The following is a 12791-nucleotide window of genomic DNA, read 5'->3' as shown; positions in this document are numbered from 1 at the left end:
CCTTCCATTCTTGGTATATAATCAATAACTCAAATATCATCACATAGTTGTATATTCATCACCATAGTCATTTCCTGGAACATTTGCATCAATTCAGAAAAAGAAATAAAAGGAAAAAAATGCATGCATATCATACCCCTTACCCCTCCCTCTCATTGACTGTTTGTATTTCCATCTACCCAATATATTTTAGCCTTTGTTTCCCCTATTTTTTCTATATCCTGTACCACTCCCTTTCATTGATCACTAGCATTTCAATCTATTAAGTTTATTTTAACATTTGTTCCCCCTAATATTTATTTATTTTTAATCCATATGTTTTACTTATCTGTCCATAAGGTAGATAAAAGAAGCATCAGACACAAGGTTTTCACAATCACACAGTCACATTGCAAAAGCCATATCATTATACCATATCTTCAAGAAACATGACTACCGGAACACAGCTTTACATTTTCAGGCACTTCCCTCTAGGGAATATACCTATATACCTTAACTAAAAAGATGCTATCTATATAATGCATAAGAATAACTTCCAGGATAACTTCTTGACTCTGTTTAGAACCTCTCAGCCATTGACACTCTATTTTGTCTCATTTCTCTCTCCCACTTTTTGGTCAAGAAGGTTTTCACAATCCTTCCCATGATTTCACAATCCTTCAATACTGAGTCCCAGTTCATTCTAGGATTTCTGTCTCACATTGCCGGGAAGGTTTACACCCTTGGAAGTCATGTCCCATGTAGAGAAGGGGAGGGCAGTGAGTTTGCTTGTCATGTTGGCTGAGAGAAAGAGGTCACATCTGAGCAACCAAAGAGGTTCTGAGGGGGTGACTCTTAGGCCTAATTTTAAGTAGGCTTAGCTTATCCTTTGCTGGGATAAGTTTCTTATGAACAAACTCCAAGATTGAGGGCTTGGCCTATTGCTTTGGTTGTCCCCACTGCTTGTGAGAATATCAGGAATTCTCCACATGGGGAAGTTGAATTTTCCCCCTTTCTTGCCCTTCTCCCAAGGGGACTTTGCAAATACTTTTTAATTCACTGTTCAAATTACTCTGGGATTTATTGGGGCATCGCTCTGGACAAACCTACAAAATCTCACGCCCTACTCAAGGTTTCATGTACTTATGGTGTTCAATTAAACTGTCCACATAAGTTTTTTAGGAAATACACTAGTCAAAATATAAATTCTGTACCAAATAAGCATTTTTTGCTTTAGTCTCACACAAAAGTTAAAGTTTTAAAATATGAATTACCATCTATTTTCAACACCCTCCAATATTGACATTCCTTTGTTCTTCCTCATGCAAAAACATTTTTTAATTTGTGCATTTAGTCACTATCATTGTACACTCTAGGCATTCCTAGATTATACCATCTCAGTCTTTATCATTTATCTTTCCTTCTGTCCTTTCATACTCTTGCTCAAGTTTTATTAGATTATATTTTTGGTGTTCCTTATATTTTTTGCATATTACTTTTTTATCAAAGAGATGTGGTGCAAATAATGTCTTCAAATTTGCAGCTTGTTCTGTGGAATATTTTAACAGCTGTTCTTAATGTCAGTGTAATAAAATCTATAATCTTTGTTGTTCATGTCTCTTGTGTCTTGCTTAAAAACCCTTTCTCATCTTCATATTTTCTTCTAACATTTTAAACTTTTCCCTTTCATGTTTAAAATTTAAATTTCTTAAAATTAAGAATTATTTTATGTGTACAGTATAAGGAAAGGATCCAATTTCAAGGAAAAGATTTTATAAATCTATATAACCAATTATCTCAGCATCATTTATTGAATTTTCCATTCTTTTCCTATTGATCAATACTTCCACCTTCATTATGAATAAAAGTCTCATACATGCATGGGTTCATATCTGATTCTGTTGAGTTATTTGTCTGTCCCTGTATTAAACCACATTGTCTTCGTTACTATTGCTTTCTAGAGTCAAATTCTCCAAATGTGTTCTTCTTTCAAAGGATGTTGGCTTTTCTGAGCCCTTTGCTCTTCCATATAAATGTTAGAATCCGGCTGCCACATTCCATAAAATCTTACTGGGATTTGTTTGGAATAGCATTCACTCTATAAATCAATTTGGGAAAAACTGTCTTCTTTATAATATTGAGTCTTGCTATCCATGAATCATGCTTTATCTTCTATCTAGGTTTTTATCAGGCAGCCCAGTGTCTGGACCAGAGGAGAAACTCAGCATATTTCATAGAATGAATTAATTTATGTGTCCAGATAAATCTATCTAAGTTGTCTAGAAATTCTTTGCCATTGCATTACAACCAGACAATCTTGTCTCCAGAAGATATTTCCAGATTTACTAAAAAGGATATAGTTGCTCAGAAAACATTGAAGAAAGGAAGAAAGGCAAAAGGGCTAAGGGTTTCCAGATAATATTCGTAGAAGGTTTTTGCGACACAGATTTATGTTGCCTACCTCAAGCCAGGCTTTTGTGTATTCCTGAATGGCATTGCCCATCCCTGCAAGTATAATCAGTTCAACTACTGTGCATTGAATGTGATGGAGGGGCAGATGATTGGGCGTCTTTCAAAACCAACTTAAACAAAGCAAAGGTTTTCTACTGTGTTAATTATTCAGGAAAAGCACCAGAATCAATCTTATGTCTATTGCTATAAAAAGGTGAACAAGGGAAGTGTTCATGTTAACCCCACGACAGCTTGAGATTTTAAAGATTTTGAAAACTTTAAGAAAAGTTTCATAGGTTTAGTGCTTAATTTTGTACATCAGCTAATACAGTTTGAATAATATAATGCATTATCAGTTTTCCCACTGAACACTGATCTATAGCATGTAACAATTTGAATAGTGTAGCAAAAATGTTCAAAAAAAAACTACCTTTTTTTTTTTTTTTTTTTTTTTGTCTCCAACCTTGTTGCAGTGGAAGAGTTGTGCAGCCTCAGGCAAAACTACCTTTTTATCATCATAATCAACCGTTTTTTTCTCTTCTGTGGAAAAATAACATATATACAAAAAAGCAGTACATTTCAAAGCAAAAGCATCAAAATTAGTTGTAGAACATATTTCAGAGTTTGACATGAGTAACCATTCCAAAATTTTAGGTTTTTACTTCCAGCTGCTCTAAGATACTGAAGACTAAAAGAGATATCAATTTAATAATTCAGCAATCATATTAATTTTTTAAATCCCATCTTCTCTGTATAACTCCACCATGACTTTTGATCTTTTTCCCACTCCTTAGGGGTATTTGGGCTATGCTCATTCTAACTATTTCATGTTGGAAGGGGTAGTCAATACATGAGATGGGGGATAGAACTAATTGATGCTGTGGATAGGCTGGCCCCTCTGCATTTCAGGATCTATCTGGTCTGGCGACTGATCGGGAGGTTGTAGGTTTCTGGAAAGTTACCCTAGTGTATGGAATTTGTAGAATCTTATATAATGCCCTAGGTGTTCTTTAGGATTGGCAGGGGTGGTTTTCTTGTGGTTTGGTAAGTTATGATAGGTAGCAAGGTCTAACTAAGGGATGCATAAGAGTGACTCCAGAGTAGCCTCTTGACTCTATTTGAACTCTCAGCCACTAATGCTTTATTAGTTACACTACTATTCCGCCTTTTAGTCAGCATGGAATTGTTGATCTCACGGTGCCAGGGCCGGATTCATACCTGGGAGTCATCTCCTACATCTCCAGGGAAATTTTCATCCCTGGATGCAAAAGACTACCTTTTAAATCAGAAAAAATAAGCTATCAAATTTATGATCAGTAGAAAAAGACTTTTTCCTAATAAAATTGTCAGTGGCTCAGGAGAAGTTACCACAAAATAAAGGAGGTCACAGAAATGTCACGGAAGCATATATTCTTCCAGCTTGGAGAGAAGCACTATATTAATTAGAAGCCGCCTGACATTCTTAAATGAAAAACATTTATTTCTAATCTTAATCCTTTTTCCATTTGAGAAGAGGGGCTTAAAATGTCATTTTCCCACAGGGCAGTAAGAAGAACTTTTAAAGAAAGCTTTTTGCCCCTCAGTGTCTCCTGGGGAGGCAATGGCGAGGAGACTAAAAGGGCCAGGGCCGGGAGGGCATTCCACCCTCTTCTAATTCTTCGACTTCTCACATTCCCGACAAATTCTAGGATTTCCAATTCCCTTGCCATGAGCTAGCCTTTCCAATTTCTCCTACCTGGTTTCATGTTGATCACAGGGAGATTTTTCTCAGAAACAGGAAAGCATTTAGGAAAGTGCTGACTTCAAAAAACAAACCGCCTAAGAAAAGGATGTTTACCCAAAGTTTGAGGAGGAAGCCAGGCTCAGCGATAAACTGACAAAGGGGAGCCGTGACGGATTAATCTGGCCACTAACTCTGTTATCAAAACTTCCTGCCTCTTTTGAGAAATAATAATTGACCTGCAAATTTACTTGGACAGACTTAAAAGTGAATCAAAGTGCCGCAACACCCGCTCCCGCCGCCGGCGGGGTGGGAGGGGCTCGCGGGGGCCTGTGGGGACCCTCTTCCCCAACTCTCCAGGTGGTGAGATGCGGTGAACGCTCGTCTGCCACCAGCCCCCAGAATGGACCGCACTGGCCTCCTGCCCTCCCCTCTATGGTGCTCCCGACCCTTTGGCACCCACTCTCAGGGCCTGCCACATCCACTTTCCACAGCTCTCGAGCTGTCAGCCCGCCCTGAGTTGGGCGCCGGACTAGCTGAGCCGTGGGCCTGCCCACTGGGAGAACTCACCCCCCACACCCAGTTTGGCCCTGTGGCCCCGCCTCCCAGCTGGCCAGCTCCTCTCCACAGCCGCTGCTGGGGACCAGGGCCGAGTCCTGCTGGATATGTGGACACGGGAACACAAAGGAGAAGGTGGCCTTCTTTGTGATCCATAGGCATAGTGGGGCAGCCAGGACAGCTCCTTGAAGGTCAAGGGGCACTGGGACAGCGAGAGCTGCAAGGCCACTTGGCAGAGGCACTGCCTTGAGACCACCAAGGCTCTGCTGGACCCAGCGAGCCCCAGTCTCAGCCACCGAGGATGTGGACCTGCCTTCTGTGGCCGAGATCGTGGCCCTGGGAGAGCAGCGGGCGCCCTGGTCCTACAGAACTACCACACCCCTGCGCCCCTGCACCTATGGTCCCCGCGTTGCCCGGCCAAGGGGCTGCGACCTGAACCGCCGGTGGGCAGCGGGGATTGCAGTGGCTGAGGCGGTGGCGCACTTCGAGGCCAGGCAGGACAAAGTTCTGGCCAAGGGCTTTCGCAAGGAGAAGTGGCCTGGGCCGGGCCCGGAGAGGTAAGCACCGCCTTCCGCACCTCCTTCGGCGAGGAGCTCCGGGCGCCGGGCGCCAGGTGCCGGGTGGCAGCCTGCTGGGTTGGGGCGGGGGCCGGCCCGGCTGGGCCTCTTCTGACAGCCCAGGCCCCGGGGCCCAAGGCAAGGACAACATCAACTGCGAACTGCACCAGCTCACAGCTCCACGCCGGACGCCCTCCCCAGCAACGTGGAGTTCTTGCTGGAGAGGGTGAGACCCCAGCCCCCCCCCCCCAGACCTGAGGTCACTCCCCTAGGACCCTCATCGGTACCCACTCATCCGCACCCCTCGCACTCCAGGGACTACGGAGCCTCTGGCTTTCAAGTGGACCGGGCGGTGGCAGGCGTGCTGGGCTGGGGGACGGGTGCATCTTCCTTAGGCTAGAGCGGCACCAAGAACGCGAAGGATCCTCAAGCTACCTGAGCCACTCCCAGTCGCTACTCCGGCCGCCACGCCAGGGCCCGGAGGGTGTGGCGGGCCACTTCCAGTGCTGCCCTTATCAGTACGTACTGAATGACTTCCTGGAGATCCGCTTCAAGATTCAGTGTCTGCTGGAGCCTCGGTAGCATAAGCTCTGGTTGCCCGAGCACGTGCTGGTCAAAATCCTCAGCTCCCTGCCGTGCGGGCCCTGGCGGCCCTCAGATGCATGTGCCACCACTTCCAGGGCACCACGGAGACGTTCGGCGTGCAGGCCACCGACTCACGCTGGAGCTGAGACCCACTCTACCGCGAGGACCCCAGCAAGCAGTACCCCAAAAGGTACGAGAAGGCTGACGTGTCGCTCTGCCACTGGCATCCCAAGCCCTATCACCATGACTTGCCTTAACGACGCTCTTACTGGATGTGCTGCCACCGAGATGACCGCGAGACACCTGGCTGCCTCCTGGGCCTGTGCGATAACAACTGGGCGCTGCACTGCGATAGGCCGGGAAGAGAGAGGGAGATGAAGCTGGCGAAGGGGCGGCGGCCCGTGGTGCTCACCCCTTCACCCCGGGGGCCAAGCTCACCAGCTCATATGCCCCGTCCAGGGAGCTCTGATTCCCCTACCAGCTGAGACGGGGTTCAGGGGATGACCCAAGACATCAGGCACTCTGATTGACTGACCCCTACTGTTTTTCTACTCTTCAGAGCCGGGACCAGGGACCCTCCAGTAGGGTGCTTGTTTTGCTTTTTGGTCCTTTTTTTTAAAGAAATCAGAAGCTCAATTTCTTCTCCATTGAGTCACAACACCTTCCCTGCTGCTATCTACACCCCAGGGACCCACCCGCAAGGAACAGATGGCAGCTAATTTTGGTTGCACTTAAGTTTCCTCCATTCTGGTCCTTTCTGCTCCCTCCATCCAAGTCTTTGTCTCTGGGGCTGTAATCTACCAACAGGATGCAGCAGTCAAAATTAGGACCTCTCCTTACTTCCCACCCCAGGGCTCGCTTCATCTGTGGGCCATCAGATCATAGGTCAGATTTGGCACTTTTCATGGCAACCTGCCATTTCTAGATGTTTTCCCCATTAAAAAAAATAGAAAACACTGTTTCCCTATTAATCTCAAGCTACCAGTCTCTCCCTTTCTAGAGAAGAAGGAAGGAGGGAGGAAAAAAAGTTGATATATAAAAACTTCTTCCTCCTTTCACTATTTAAGCTATTGCTATCATATACCCTTCCCCATATTAAAAAAAAAAAAAAAGTGAATCAGAAATGTCACCATAATTGGAGCACCAGGAATTTATTGGTTGGCATTAACTGATAAAAGCTCTTCACCCATAAGCACCTACCAGCCTCAGAGGAAACTTTTTTAAGGCTCATACTTCTATTAAATTCTAAATATCTCACCCCCTGGTACTATAACATCATCCCTCAACATATAGATAGCCCAGAATTGGGATAACTCAGATTACAATATGGAAATCTAAGAGACAAAGTAAGTGCATTAAAAGGCAAGAAATCTCAGTACAGAACTAATATCCAAAGATTTTCTTTAATGAAATGGACTTCTTGGAGGAAATGGCCTTCCTGTAACTTTAAGTGTCCAAATGTTAGGCAGGTCACAGAGGATTTTCCTGAATGAACCGATAAACACATCACTTTTCCAAGAGCTCAGCCTTAGCTGATAGGATCCAAATGTGTACCAACCCCCCTGTGTGTTTATTCTATGAGTCAGACCCCCACCTAATACACACTCATACTTCTCCCTTCACCTGGCTCATGCCACAACTCTAATTTGAATCAAACAGTAAAATTTTGTCTATAATTGTATTTTAACTCTGTTATGCTAACATAGAAATATCTCTCTAGAACTGTGTATTTCCTATTCAACTGAATTACCATTGCTTTTGTCTTAGCTCACTGGAGCCAAAAACAAATAGCCTCTAAATATGGTCTTTCAATATCAGTAATTCCAAGTGACTTTAATACAATTGTTGGTCTCTGTTAACTTCCTGCTTAAAAAAACTTGGCTGTCTCTCTCCAGCCAACATAACAAGTAAACTCACCTTCCTACCCCTCTCTACATGGGACATGACTCCCAGGGTGTGGACCTTCCTGGCAACATGGGACAGAAATCCTAGAATGAGCTGGGACTCAGCATCAAGGGATTGAGAGAATCTTCTCGACCAAAAGGGGGAAGAGTGAAATGAGACAAAATAAAGTGTCAATGGCTGAGAGATTCCAAACAGAGTCAAGAGGTTATCCTGTAGGTTATTCTTACGCATTAAATAGATATCACCTTGTTAGTCAAGAGGCAATGGAGAGGCTGGAGGGAACAGCCTGAAAATGTAGAACTGTGTTCCAGTAGCCATGTTTCTTGAGGATGATTGTATAATGATATAGCCTTCACAATGTGACTGTGCGATTGTGAAAACCTTGTGTCTGATGCTCCTTTTATCTACCTTATCAACAGATGAATAAAATATATGGAATAAAAATAAGTAATGGGGGAACAAATGTTAAAATAAATTTAGTAAATTGAAATGCTAGTGATCAGTGAAAGGGAGCGGTAAGGGGTATGGTATGTATGAATTTTTTTCTGTTGTCTTTTTATTTTCTTTTTCTGAAGTGATGCAAATGTTCTAAGACATGATCATGATGATGAATATGCAACTATGTGGTGATATTGTGAATTACTGATTATATATGTAGGCCGGAAAAAAAGAAAAAACTTGGGTGGCTCCCATCTACCAAAGGGTGGAGTGCCAGCCCTTATGTCCTATAAGTCCCTTTTTCGTCTGGCTCTTGCCTTACCCAACCTAATCTCTGGCCTTTTTCTCTCTCTGGCTACACTGAACTTCTCACTTTGCCTTATGCCTTTTTGACTTTGCTTCTGCTCTTCACCAGAATGCCCTTTCTTGCTCCTTCTCAGTTTAGCAAATTCCTTCTCATCTATTAAAGACCTATTTTAAATGTCATTCTCAATGCAATGACTTCTTGAATTCTCTCTCATCCTCTAACATACCCTCCCCTCTTAACTCCTGTGCCATATTTTATAAATATTTGTGGACTCATTTGTTATGTTAAAGGGAAGTTATGAGATTATATGTCTCTCTTCCTTCTAGACAAGTACTGACCAGTAGAAATATCTGGATGATGGAAATGTTCTGCACTGTCCAATAAGGTAGGCACTAGCCATATGTGGCTAGAGTGCTTGAAATGTGGTTAGTGTGACTGAGGAAATGAATTTATAATTTAACTTAATTTATGTTAATTAAATTTAAACATTTACTTGTTGCTAGTGGCTAGTACATTGGCTAGTACAATTGTACTCCATATCAACTAGTACCTGGCTAATAGTAGGCATACAGTACTGTTTTTGTTGAATGAATAAATGAAAGAATAAAAGCAATATAGCTATTTTACATTTCAAGTGTATCTAGTTTTTAAGCTTGTCCTCTATTCCTGGGAACAATGTGTATCTAGGAGGCCCCTGTAAGTCATAGTACTATTTTCAGAGCACAATGAAATAGACATATTTAATTTCATTATATAAATCAAGAATCAGAAAATGTGATCATATTATTTACAATAAATCCAGTATGTTGAACACCACTTTTAAGCAGAATAAATCCACTTACCAAATTTATAAGAAAGTTAAAACTGACAGTTTGAATAAAAGAACTTGATATTAGATATATTCTTTGACAATTGAATGCTTATTTCCACAATTCCAATCAAGATTTTGCTGTGCCTTGTCTTGAGGAAACGCAGATGGAATATTGAGTTCCCCCAAGAGTGTCATTGGCAGTAAGAAGTTAGGTTCCAAAGGATCTGTAATGTTATCAGCTTTAATAAACAACCCCAAAATGTCACAATACATTAAAACATAAGAAAATAAAGGTTATTGCTTGCTCTTGTTATAATCTGATGTAGTTTGGGGAGGTCTCCAGGGAGACCCTCCACCAATTAATCCATCATCAGCAGTTGACCTCCACTCCCACTATGGAAGAAGACAATATATTGGAAGGCACATGGACACTTAATTACTTCAGCTTGGAAGTGGCTCCCATCATTCTGCTCACATCCCCTTGGCCAGATCTGGTCATACGGCCAAACTGACTGCAAGGAAGGCTGGGACCCATAGAGAAGCATGTAAATATCAGTGAGCTCTGCTTGTCTCTGTCACGACACTTAAGGCAGCAGTCAAGTCAGTTAAAATTATCCTTGACAATCCTTTTAAGAGTTTTGAGTATATACAAAGTAGTTGGCTTGCACAGGGAGCTATAACGAATGAAAAGTATTATCTTTATTTAATGTTTAAAACTCAGCCTTATGAGTAGCTCATATCCAAGAGAGATAAATAGAGAACAACAAAGGAAACAGCAGATTCACATCCCAGTTTTCATGTTCACTGCAAGGGTTGTTATTACCTACACCTTTAAACAGATCTCTCAATAAATGTCCAAATTAAGGCACTAACAAGAGGATACCTTCTCTCAAGAAAGGCTGATCGTGTCTGGGGTTTCTCTGTCACATGGGAAGGCATATGGCAACATCTGGTGTCCTGCTTTCCTGGCTTTGGGGTTCAAATGGCTCTCTCAGCTCCTTCTGCATCTCCAGACATCTGTCCCTTGGTTTCAGCTTTCTCCTGTCTGTGTCAGCTTTCCAAGCATCTGTCTGCTCTCTTCAAAATTTCTCCCTCTTAAAGGACTCTAGTAAGTAGATTAAGACCCACTTTGAATGGGCAGAGCCACATCTCCATCTAATCAAAAGATTTTACCAATAGTGGGATAGGTCACATCTCCATGGAAACAACATAATCAAAAGGCCCCATCCAACAACAGCTCTGCCCCCACAAGATTGGATTAGAAGAACATGGCTTTTCTGGGGTACATAACAGTTTCAAACCAGTCCAGTGCCACTCAGTACTCCTCTATTACTGAAGACAGAGGATGTGCTATTGCCTAGACTGTGTCACAATTTCCAGTTTCCAGAAAAAAACACATGGAAATTAGTCTGTCATGTATACATTTGCAGCATTATACTGTTCCTCACAGAATCATCAATCATGAAATTATTCTGAGGGAAAGTTTTCCAGGGTGGGAAAGCAACTCAAATGAACTTTTTCTTCATTTGAATAACAGAACTCTTTTTTCTTTTCTTTTCTTTTTTTTTTTTTTTTGTGGCTGTGATTTTGTCGTAAATAAGGAAGATAGAAAGATCTTTGTCTTTAAGGCTCAGATTTAATGAATTCATATTTACTAGAATAACCATGTCTTTCAAGTAAGGGAGACAATAAATTGCTGCCAATAAGTCAAAAGGAATGTGTGAATCTGAGAAAGAGCTACTACAACTCTTAACAAAATACTGACTAGCCTTTTGCCAGACCTCAGCAAATCAACAGCTGTGTGTGTGCAGAGCAGTATATTAAAAAAGTTTATTAGAAAAAAGCTTACTACATGTTCAAATTGTAGGAAGCAGTTAAGCTTTTATAGACTTCTGTTATAGTCTATGAATAATATAATTCAAACACAGCTGAGGATCTGTTTCATCTCCATTTTCCAGTTATGATTAAGACTGAGTCAGCAGGAGATTTCTATTTTAGTTAAGCTCTGACAGCAATTTCAAAAATAGATAGACTTTTGCACCATCTATACACACATCTGTCAATGAGTTTCATTTTTTGGTGTAAACATTATCCAAATAAATCACTGTGACATCTGTATGACGGAATATTATGCATCCATATAAAAATCACATTTGTAGGGTGCACGGGTGGTTCAGTGGTAGAATTCTCATCTTCCATGCGGGAGACATGGGTTCGATTCCCAGACCATGCATCTCCCTCCCCCCAAAAAAATCACATTTGTAAGTTATGTATTATGACACAGAGAAACTTTCAAATTATTTGAAAGGACAGGGCAAATACTGTTCAGTATGATCTCAATTTTTTTAAACATTTTTATTGTATAATGTATCCAAAGCAAAGAAATAAAAAAGCAATAGTTTTCAAAGCACTCTTCAAAAAGTGGTTACAGGACAGATCCCAGAGATTGTCATGGGCTACCATATGATCCTCTCATATTTTTCCTTCTAGCTGCTCTAGAATATAGGAGGCTAGAGGGCTTAAATACTTTTTTATCATCACAATAAACTTTTTTTGTTCTTTTTCTGTGAACAATAGCATATATACAAAAAAGCTATAAATTTCAAAGCACAGTAACGCAATCAGTTGTAGAACATATTTCAGACTTTGACATGGGTTACAATTTCACAATTTTAGGTTTTTACTTCTGACTGCTCTAAAATACTGGAGACTAAAAGAGATATCAATTTAATGATTCAGCATTCATGTTCATTTGTTAAGTCCTATCTTCTATGTAATAATTTCACCATCACCATTGTTCTTTCTATACCTCTCTTTGGGGTTGTTTGGGCTATGGAAATTCAAAATTTTTTATATTGGAAGGGCCTGTCACTAATATGGGGTAGGGAGATGGAACAATCTGATGTTCTGGAGAAGCTGGGCTACGTTTCAGGACTTATTTGGACCAGGGACTCATCTGGAGGTTGTAGCTTTCTGAAAGTTACTCTAGTGCCTGGAACCTTGTGGAATCTTTTTTTTTTTTTTAATTTTTTTTATTAATCAAAAAAAAGAAAAGAAATTAACACAACATTTAGAAATCATTCCATTCTACACATGCACTCAGTAATTCTTAGTATCATCACATAGATGTATGATCATCATTTCTTAGTACATTTGCATCGATTTAGGAAAAGAACTAGCAAAACAGCAGAAAAAGATATAGAATATTAATATAGAGAAGAGAATTAAAATAATAATACTAATAAAAAATATATATATAAAAAGGAAAAAGAAAAAAACAAAAACAAAAGACACAAACAAACAAACAAAAAACCATATTTCAGGTGCAGCTTCATTCAGTGTTCCAACCTAGTTACATTACACTTAGGTATTATTGTGCTGTTCATTTTTGAGTTTTTGTATCTAGTCCTGTTGCACAGTCTGTATCCCTTCAGCTCCAATTACCCATTATCTTACCCTGTTTCTAACTCCTGCTGGTCT

The 12791-nt window shown here is 41.1% G+C and overlaps 1 pseudogene; it reads left to right on the top strand.

Moving 5' to 3' along the window:
• Positions 1 to 4553: 4553 nt before the first annotated feature.
• LOC143648905 (F-box only protein 46-like) lies at positions 4554 to 6335 on the top strand (annotated as a pseudogene).
• The last annotated feature ends 6456 nt before the right edge of the window (positions 6336 to 12791 follow it).

This window comes from Tamandua tetradactyla, chromosome 10, assembly GCF_023851605.1.
Source record: "Tamandua tetradactyla isolate mTamTet1 chromosome 10, mTamTet1.pri, whole genome shotgun sequence".
In the NCBI taxonomy this organism is placed as follows: domain Eukaryota; kingdom Metazoa; phylum Chordata; class Mammalia; order Pilosa; family Myrmecophagidae; genus Tamandua; species Tamandua tetradactyla.
The sequence above is the reverse complement of the archived record's forward strand: the minus strand, read 5'-3'. Positions and strand labels throughout refer to the sequence as shown.